Source organism: Rhinolophus hipposideros (genome assembly GCF_964194185.1).
Source record: "Rhinolophus hipposideros genome assembly, chromosome: 21".
In the NCBI taxonomy this organism is placed as follows: domain Eukaryota; kingdom Metazoa; phylum Chordata; class Mammalia; order Chiroptera; family Rhinolophidae; genus Rhinolophus; species Rhinolophus hipposideros.
In genome coordinates, this window is record NC_138067.1 from 24,737,569 (window position 1) to 24,746,850 (window position 9,282).

Genomic DNA, 9,282 nt, shown 5'->3' on the forward strand with positions numbered 1-9,282 from the left:
TCCTGCCACCTAGAGGTAAGTCCAAAACACACCATGAATTTATCTAACCCTCTATGCAGTTCTGCTACATCCAGCAAAACTTTGTCAAGCACCTATGGTGTCGCCAGTCACTTTGACTGAAGTAAAGAAGACTCTGTTTATAAAGCTGGAAGGAACCCTACCAATCATTTAGATAAGTCAAGTCACTCCCAATGGTGAAGCTGAGGCCTGGGGGCTGAGGGGACTTGCGGAGGTCCCACGTCAACATCTCTGACAACTTACCTCACACATTCTTTCCTCCACAAAACAGGGTGGGGGTGGGGAATTGGGGGAGTGTAAGTCTGAATCACCTGTGGGCTTTTTAAAAAAAATGCACCTGTCCAGGGGCCCACTCCTAGAGTTTCATATTCGGAAAGTCTAAAATGGGCCTCCTCATGGTAAATATATGCTTTAAGCTCCACAGATATGTATTTCTTCTGCATCCCTTCAAACACGCGTGCGAGCACACACACACACCCCAAGTTGAAAAGTTTGGTTTTATATCAGGAGGCTCTTACCTAGTTTTCTATGTGATAAGGATCTCTGCTCATAGTATTTTACAGTCTGCAAATGCCCTTCACATATGTTATTGCATTTGACCTTCACACAACCATGTGCCAGCATAACTTCCATCTTGCAGGTGAGGAAACTGAACTTTACAAAGGTTAATTCTCAGGGTCACCTAACTAATCAGAAATAAGGCAGGCTCTCAGATCTCATCGTTTCTGCTATCGTGGGCTGTTCCTGGACAGTGGGTTGGACAATACTATGCACGAGGCCGACTGGGGACTGATCCCAGTTTGGACCAGCTGTTAAAGAATTACGTATCTTCAAATATATGGTGATGGAAGGAGAACTGACTCTGGGAGGTGAACACACAATGGGATTTATAGATGATGTAATACAGAATTGTACACCTGAAATCTATGTAACTTTACTAACAATTGTCACCCCAATAAATTAAAAAAAAGAATTACGTATCTAAAATTTTTTATTTAATAGATGTTTTGGAAACCTGCAAAGTCCAAACATAGGGAAGGAATAGTCTTAGAGATCAACAAGACACAACTCTGCCTTCAAGGTCCTGAGATTGTCCTCTGCGATTACTGTCACCTATATCTCCACTTAGTCCTCGCTGCCCCACACAATACCCTTAAGACACAATCATCCATTCACAGTGGTGTGTTGGCAACCTAGCTCTCCGGCATCCTCTTAAAACTCGATTTTGTAGCTGCTGATTTCTGTAAGTAATTCCAACACGGTCACGTTCAGGCTTTCAAGAGTTTGACAATGAGCTTTCAAAATTCCCGAATACTTAAAGATTGGTTCTGGAGTGCTGATGGGAGCTGCTTCCTGTACACACGACAGCCACGCAGGTAACACAATACCACATCAGACTAGCACTGTATTAGTTTCCAATTTCTGCTATAATCGATTACCACAAATTTAGCAGCTTAAAACAACAGACGTTTATTATCTTATCACTCTGGAGGTCAGATGTTCAAAAATGAGCCTCATAGGCCCAAATCAAGGTGTCTACAGTGCTGCGTTCCTGCTGGAGGTTCTAGAGAAGAATTCATTCCTTGCCTTTCCTGGCTTCTAGAGCCCGCCCACATTCCTTAGCCTGTGGTCGGTCCCAGACATGGCCTCTCTCTAACCTCTGCTTCCATCATCACAGCCTTCTCTCTAATTCGACCCTTCTGCCATCCTCTTCATGCAGACATTGGGCCCACCCAGATAATCCAGGACAATCTCTCCACCTCAAGATCCTTAACAGGATCACATCTGGAAACTCCCTTCTGCCATGGACCCTAACGTATTCATAGGTTTCCAGGGATTAGGACATGAGCATCTTCGAGGGGCCTACCACACTTTGTTTCTGCCTACCACAAACACTTTGATGAAAGAATGCACGCAATCCTGGAAGGACCAGCACTTGTTCAGCACATTCTGTGTGTCCGACACTGAAGAAGAAAAGCTGCTAACAAAACGGCAGAGTTCCCATTCTCAAGGTGCTGACTTTGGGAAGATCCAGGTAAACCACCAGGTGGCATAGACATGTGGTGTCAAGCTCTAATGTTAGTGCTGGTCTCCGAGGACCATTAGCAACATTTACCTAAGTCTACATCTATTCCTGTAAACATTGTCACATATGAACCGTATAGCATGGACCTATATTGGACAGGTGCTACATTTATTTCAAAAATGAGAAAGCTGGGGCTCTGTCTGCCTAAAGTCAGGTAGTTTGTAAAGGGTGGAGCCAACATAAGAGGCAATTAAGTCCAAACATCTCACCCCAAAGTCTTACCTCATTCCATGAGTAGGGGCCTAGGGAAAGAGCTCTACATTGGGATCCTGCATTTCTACAACCTACACCCTTGTCCCTTCCACAAAACAGAGTTGTGTCAGTCAGGATTCTTTCTGTTGTCAAAAATTCAAGCTAGCTTGGGGATGGGAGGACTGAGGAATAGGGAGTATCTCATTGGCTTATATAATTTACAAGTGCCAAGCTTATCAGAATAAAAGCTCTAAGAAGTCAGGAGTTATATCTCTTTTCTCTTTTTCACTTTGGCATTCCCCAGCATGGTACATAATACCTGATACGTAAAGTAGGTACTTGTAGCAGACACACTCATTGGTGACCCCCAATGAGTCACATCCTGTGTAATCCCTTCCCCTTGAGTGGGGCAGAACCTGTGACTTGTTTCCAACCAGAGGAATATGGCAAGCATGATAATGGCATCCCCTAGATTAGGCTATCTTGTATAATAGTCTATCTTAGCAAACTGAAGCAAGAGATTCTCCCTTGCTGGCTTTGAAGAAGAAGTTAAGTTACCAGGTTGAGAAAGAGCCTGTGAGTGGGTCACATGTCTAGGAACTGTGGGCAGCCTCTAAGAGCTAACAGTGGACCCTGGCTGACAACCAGCACTAAAATGGGTCTCTCAGTCATACAGCTACATAGTGTAGAAGGAATGAGTGTACAAGGAAGATTCTTCCCCAATCAGGCTTCCAGTTGAGAACACAGCCTAGCTGATGCTTCGATTGTAGTCTTGTGAGACCCTGAGCAGCAGACCTGCTAAGTCTGGACTCCTGACCCACAGACACTGAGATAATATTAATTTATGTTTATAATAAACACATCTCTAAGTTTGTGGTAACTTGTTACACAGCAATAGGAAACGAAAACAATGTTCAATAAAATTTTGCTGAAAAGTGGGGAGATGAGAGAGGGAAGTAGAAAGGAAGAAAAATGGGAGACAGAAACCGTAAGTAAGCAGGTCAGTTCAGGAAGATATTTGACTTTAGCACAACTGAATACAGAACCTAAAAAGATGTCAGTAAGACCATTTCATTCTCTCTCATGCGTGGGGGGAGGGGCAATAGATAGCATGTGACTTTTTGGCTGCCAGTGACTATCTAGTAATCTCAGCAAGGGGAAAATCAAGCCTTGGTGATAGTTCTGGTGGTTAAGCCCCAGGGACTCTGGCCTGACCTGGACGAAAGATTTTCTGGTTGGTTATATCTAGTTTACTTCTCCACTTCAGGAACACTGGCATGGGAATGGTTCATCTCCACCCAAACCGCAAAGAGTATGTTTCTTACAGCAGATGTTTTGTAACTAGGAAGAAAAAAAAATTTTGGGCAGAAAAAAATATGCTGTGTATGTCCATCATGGGGGATAACAAATTATATCTCACCGGTAATTGTGAGCATCAATTAAGACTGCATGTAATAGTTCTTTAAATAGTAGGTATCAGAAAACATTAGAATGTAAGCTCTTTGCAGGCAGAGATTTTGTCTGTGTGGTTTGCTACTGTATCCTTGTACCTAGAATACTTCCTGACACATAATCGGGCCCAACGGGTATTTAGTAAATGGACAGACCAGAAAGAAGGATGTATGTAGATAGAAGACGTATTCCAGTCAAAACCAACCAATGATTTTCTCCATTCAAAGTCCAGCAAACCAGGTCTGACACATGTCGTCTTCTTGCCCCTATCTATTCTCCTTGACTTGACAAGCCTTAGGGAAAAATGGCATTATTATTCCAGAGAAAGCAGTCAGGAGGGTGAATCCTAAGTTATGAACAAGAGCCAGCATTGTATCATTAAACTCAGGCCCTGTTTCCGGCAGAGTCTGTTTAATATTTCATCAAGCCTTGTCAGTCATGTAAAGTAAAGGATAAATCCAATCCCCCTGTCATGGGACTTCTCATTCAAAATGGAACGCTGCATTTGCTAAACATCCAACATCGTGCTCTATTAAACAGCTATGCCCAACAAATCAATTGAACATCCCTGGGACAGATATACAAATAAAAGTCAGTGGAAAACTGGAAATGTTATGTCTCACAATGATGCCCATCGATCAGAAATAGCAAAAAAGAAGAGAGGGAGAGTGGGAGAGGAGAATAACGTTCTTGGGGTCAGTGTACCAGATCTTGTATCCTTAGGTATAAATCATGAGATGTGCAGTCCAGCAAGAGATACAGGTGGTGTGAAATAACAAACGACCCAAATTACCGTCATTGTCGTTCCAAAAAGAAAGTACCCACTATTTCACGCCCCCACGAGTTTAAAAGTTCAGACGCAGTCAGAGAAGTCCTTCCCGAAGGGGTGGGAATCGGAAAGGTAAATAGGATTTGGGCAGGTGAAGAGTTTGTGGCAGACCCTATTGGTATCTACCTGAAAGCCATCCCCCTGCCCTTTTCCTTGCTAACAGAATGCCTGCTTTGTTCAAGTATCTGGTAATGTACCTGCCACCTCAGGGAAAGTGGACCTGGTCCCTGACGAGGGGCTTTGTGACCTAAACATTAAGGGGAAATCTGCTAGGGAACATCTGAAAGCGAGGTTCTCTCCCTGATAAAAGGGACGCATGTGAGGACCAGCTTTCTGTCCCACAAAGCCCTCTGTTCACTACTTTCAAAGTGATATGAAGATGCAATGCTTGGAGCCACTGCAGCCATCTTATAACTGAGGAGAAAGCCTCGGGAATTGCAAAGATGACTGAACTGATACCCGAATGTGGAGCTGCTGAGCCCACACTGCAATAGCTCCCTCTAGATTTCTTATTATCTCAGAAAAATAGACTCCCTCCACAAGCAAACTTGTTCAAGATGATGTTACTTACAGCAGAACACACACCTAACTGATTCAAATTTGTACCATGACTGCCAGGATGTTAGAAAGGACTTCTGCATCTAGTGCTAGGTAACAAACCACCCCAAAACTTAGTGGCCTTAAATAACAGCCATGGCATCGACTCACAGTTCTCTGGATCTAATACTGTGTAACAAATTACCACCAAATTTAGCAACTCAAAATAAATATACATTTTTATTTTACGTAGTTTTTGTGGGTCAGGAATTTGAGAGTAGTTTAGCTGGGTGGTTCTGGCTCAGGGTGGACCTCTTCCTAGAACGAAATGACTATCTTCATGATACAGCATGCAGCTAGCTTCTTCCAGAACAAGAAAACCGAGAGAGAAAGAAGTGAAAGGGGCAACGTATTTTATGATCTAATCTTGAAAGTCACATGCTACCATTTCCACAATATCCTAACAGTGATACCGGTCAGTCCTGCGCATAGGAGGGGACCAACAAGGGTGTGAACACCAACAAGTGAGGACCCGCCATTGACTGCCATCTTGAAGACTGGCTACTATCGTCCCCTTTCTAAATCTATTATGAGACAGGATTCAGTCAGAGAAGCAAAACCATCAGGAAATACACATACATATATGAAAGAGTTTACTACAGGGATTTGACCTGATGCAATTGTTGAAACTGGTGAAAGAATCTCCACAAGGCTGTAGTCTCCATGTCTGAGGCTGCAACTTGAAGTCTACAGGGCTGGCTGTGGGAAAGGGAAGATAGAAATAAAGTGGAAGAGAAGGAGGACAAACTAGAACCCAGAAGCGTGAGCCAGAACACTTAGCCGTCTATCGTGCCCTCTACTTTGAGGATGTGGGTGTTTTGCAGGGAAAGGCGGTGCCTCACCATAATCTAAAACACACAGGGAAGGGCATTCTGGGAAACATAGTTGAGCCAGGCTGAGTTGACATTTTCCAAAGCCACTGCAGTGGCTTCACTTTTAAGGAATAGTGATTAGGACAGGGCACAAAGAAGCTTCTAGGGTGCTGGGAATATCCTACTTGTTTTTATCTAGGTACTGGTAGCAGAGCCATACTTACATTTTATGAACAATCAGATAGGCATGTTTCTGTGTGTTATACTTCAGCGGAATGTATATATACATTTTATGTATATATATTTTATACATAAATGTATATATGTGTGTATATATATATATATATATATATATATATATATATATTTTATATTCAGTGATACATATTTTATGCAGAAGACTTGGGAAAACAAAGAGAAAAAAAAAACTAATTTCCTCACCCAGTACAACCATTATTGCTATTTTGACCTATCCCTAATCTATACGGAAATTCACATGTGCACACCTCTCTATCTGTGACTCGGTTTTATAACTGTTTTTTCCCCTTTAGAAATTCACTGTGGGTATTTTCCATGTCAACCAATATTATTTTGTAATTGAAATTTAATGATGGCATAGAAAATTAATTAATTAATAATAGATTGATCCTCTTTGAGTAATCCTCTTTGCATTTTTGGTTGTTAAAAATAATTATTTTGCTTACTCCATCTAAACTATTGTCAACAGACCTAAGCCAGGACTGTTTGCTCCTTTATTTCCAATAAGAGATACTTAAGGTAAGTACTAGGTTTTCAACACTCCCAGATATCTGGTATGTATTTTGGAGGATGGCCTAGCCTCCCTGTGCAAAAATAAATTATAGAAAGAAGCAGACGTGGTGAATGCAAGTCTTTCAGAGACATCAGGCTGTCTCCTGGACTTGCTGTCTCCACACCCAAGCAGCCAGGCTCTGGGAACGTTTCCTGTCTGGTTTCCACTGGAAGGAAGATTTCATCAAAAAAAACAGTATCCAGTGCAAATTGGATGGTTCTCTGCTCATCGGAAGAAAGCCGAAGCTGAAAAAGACTCCTGAGATGAAACCTAGACATTCATCAAATATTGACTCCTTCACTGTTTATCAGACATTCAAAGTGGACGTACTAATGGTTTCCTGAAAGGAAAGAAATATTCTAAATTTCATATTCTAAAGCCCTAAAGCCTTTGCCTCTGAGAAAAAGAACAGTGTTTTTTTAGGCACCAGCACAATGCTCCCTAACCTGTGGGACCTCTCCATACAACTAAGAAAAGATATAAAATTGAAATTTGCTTCTTACATACATTTTTCCTGGTGAGAAAACAAGCACATCCCTTTTAAATAGAGTTATGTGCGTTAATAACATTTGGGGCATTATTAGATGGTATTGTGGTCCAGGAGTTCAGAAATACCTGGATCCTGCCTTGGCCCCCCAAACCCTCTCTTCCATGCATGAGAAACAATGATGAGTGGACACTAGCTTGGCTAGTACAGAGCTGGTGTCTCAAACTCTACTACAAAGCACTTCTCAGTATACTGGGCTGGAACACATAAAATTGCCCCAAATTTAGGAGCCTCTGTGTCTTTCTTAGCCCAGGCCCACATCTCAGGACCTTAGCACCATCCATCCAGGGGATATCACATCATGTTACAGAGGAGCAAAGAGATGAGGAGAAATGCTCATGTGAAGAAGCAAAGAGAAAGAGCCAGCCATGTCCATGTGGAACCCTTGTAAGAATCAGTGACCATGGCTACTGGTCCATATGGCCCAATCTGTGTCCTGAAACTGACCCAATCTAATTACTGGTCCCTCCTCCTGGGAAGGAGATAAGCTAAGACCTCTTCCTCTTTCTCAACAAATATAAGTAAGAATATGTACCAAGAATCTTAAAATAGTCATCCCCTTTGACCCAATAATATTAATTATTATTTATTAATGCTTATTATAGGCTAAACATTGTTTTAAGTGCTTTACAAGTATTAATTTATTTAAGCCCCACAGTAACCTTATATTGTAAGTAGTACTATTGCCTCCTATTTTATAGATGAAGAAAGGTGTGGGGAACTTGAGAAAACTGCTCACGATTCAAGAGTTGGTGGCAGAGACAACCTTTGATTCCAAGCAATCCAGACTCTAGTCTGCATTGTTAAGCATTAGACTATGCTACCTTGCAGCAAATCCACTTATAGAATAGCATGTCATAAGAAAATAATCTAAAGTACAGGGGAAAAAAAGATGAACACACAAAGAGGTGTAGCTCATCATTATTTATAAAGGAAAATAGGAAATCAGTTAAAACATTGGGGAAACTTTTATAAAATGAAATACATGAAATATTATGTGTCCATTAAAATAACGTGTAGTCACCTGGATTGTTGGCAGGCTAACAGGTATAAACCTATGGCTACTGTAGACCTACCCAAGGCTTCTACCTGATACAAAGAGCAGGGTTCCTCTGAGCCCTCAGCCAGCCCCCTACTGTCCTATAATATTAGGGAAGAATCAGCCTGCTAGTCTTATAGGAGAGGGTCTCGGACAACTCACTAAATGCACTATTAGTCCCCCCCACCCCCCGATAGAAAAAAAAAACCCACAAAAAACTGCAGCCCAGGGTTAGGACCTCAACATTTCCACGTATTTAATAAGCATTGTTAGCATTTACTATTGGACAGGCACAACTGTGCACTCACTAATGTAATCTCCACCTAGGAGGTAGGTACTGGGTTGGTGCAAAAATAACTGCAGTTTAAAAGGTTAAAAACAATTGCCAAAAACCGCAATTACTTTTGCACCAACCTAATAACTATTGTTACACCTTGTCTTCCTCTGAAATAGGAGATGCCGCAGCAACGGCACACAGCTGAGAAGTCATAAAGCCCGAATTCAAACCAAAGTACATAGTTTGGTTCTAGAGTCTTCAGCTGTCACCACCACCCCACACAGCCCTTTCAGCACAGAGCTCTGCCCACCAGCCTGTGGGCTCGGATGTGTGTGGCCCAGTGGTCGGCACATTCCTGTACTGAGACATTGTGCAGGAATGCAAGATTGTGGGTGTGGACCTGGGTCTTTGTCAGGAATGGGGTAAAAGCAGAGACTCAGGCAGGAGACTGAAAAGGGACAGATTTCCCCAGACCCCTGCACACACACACCCTACCTATCTGCCCTAACACACAAGCACAGATGTTTGTGTAGGGGCAGTGGGTATATGGGAAATCTCTGTAACTTCCATTCCCTTTGGCTGTGAACCTAAAACCACTCTTAAAACGGCTATTCAAATTTAA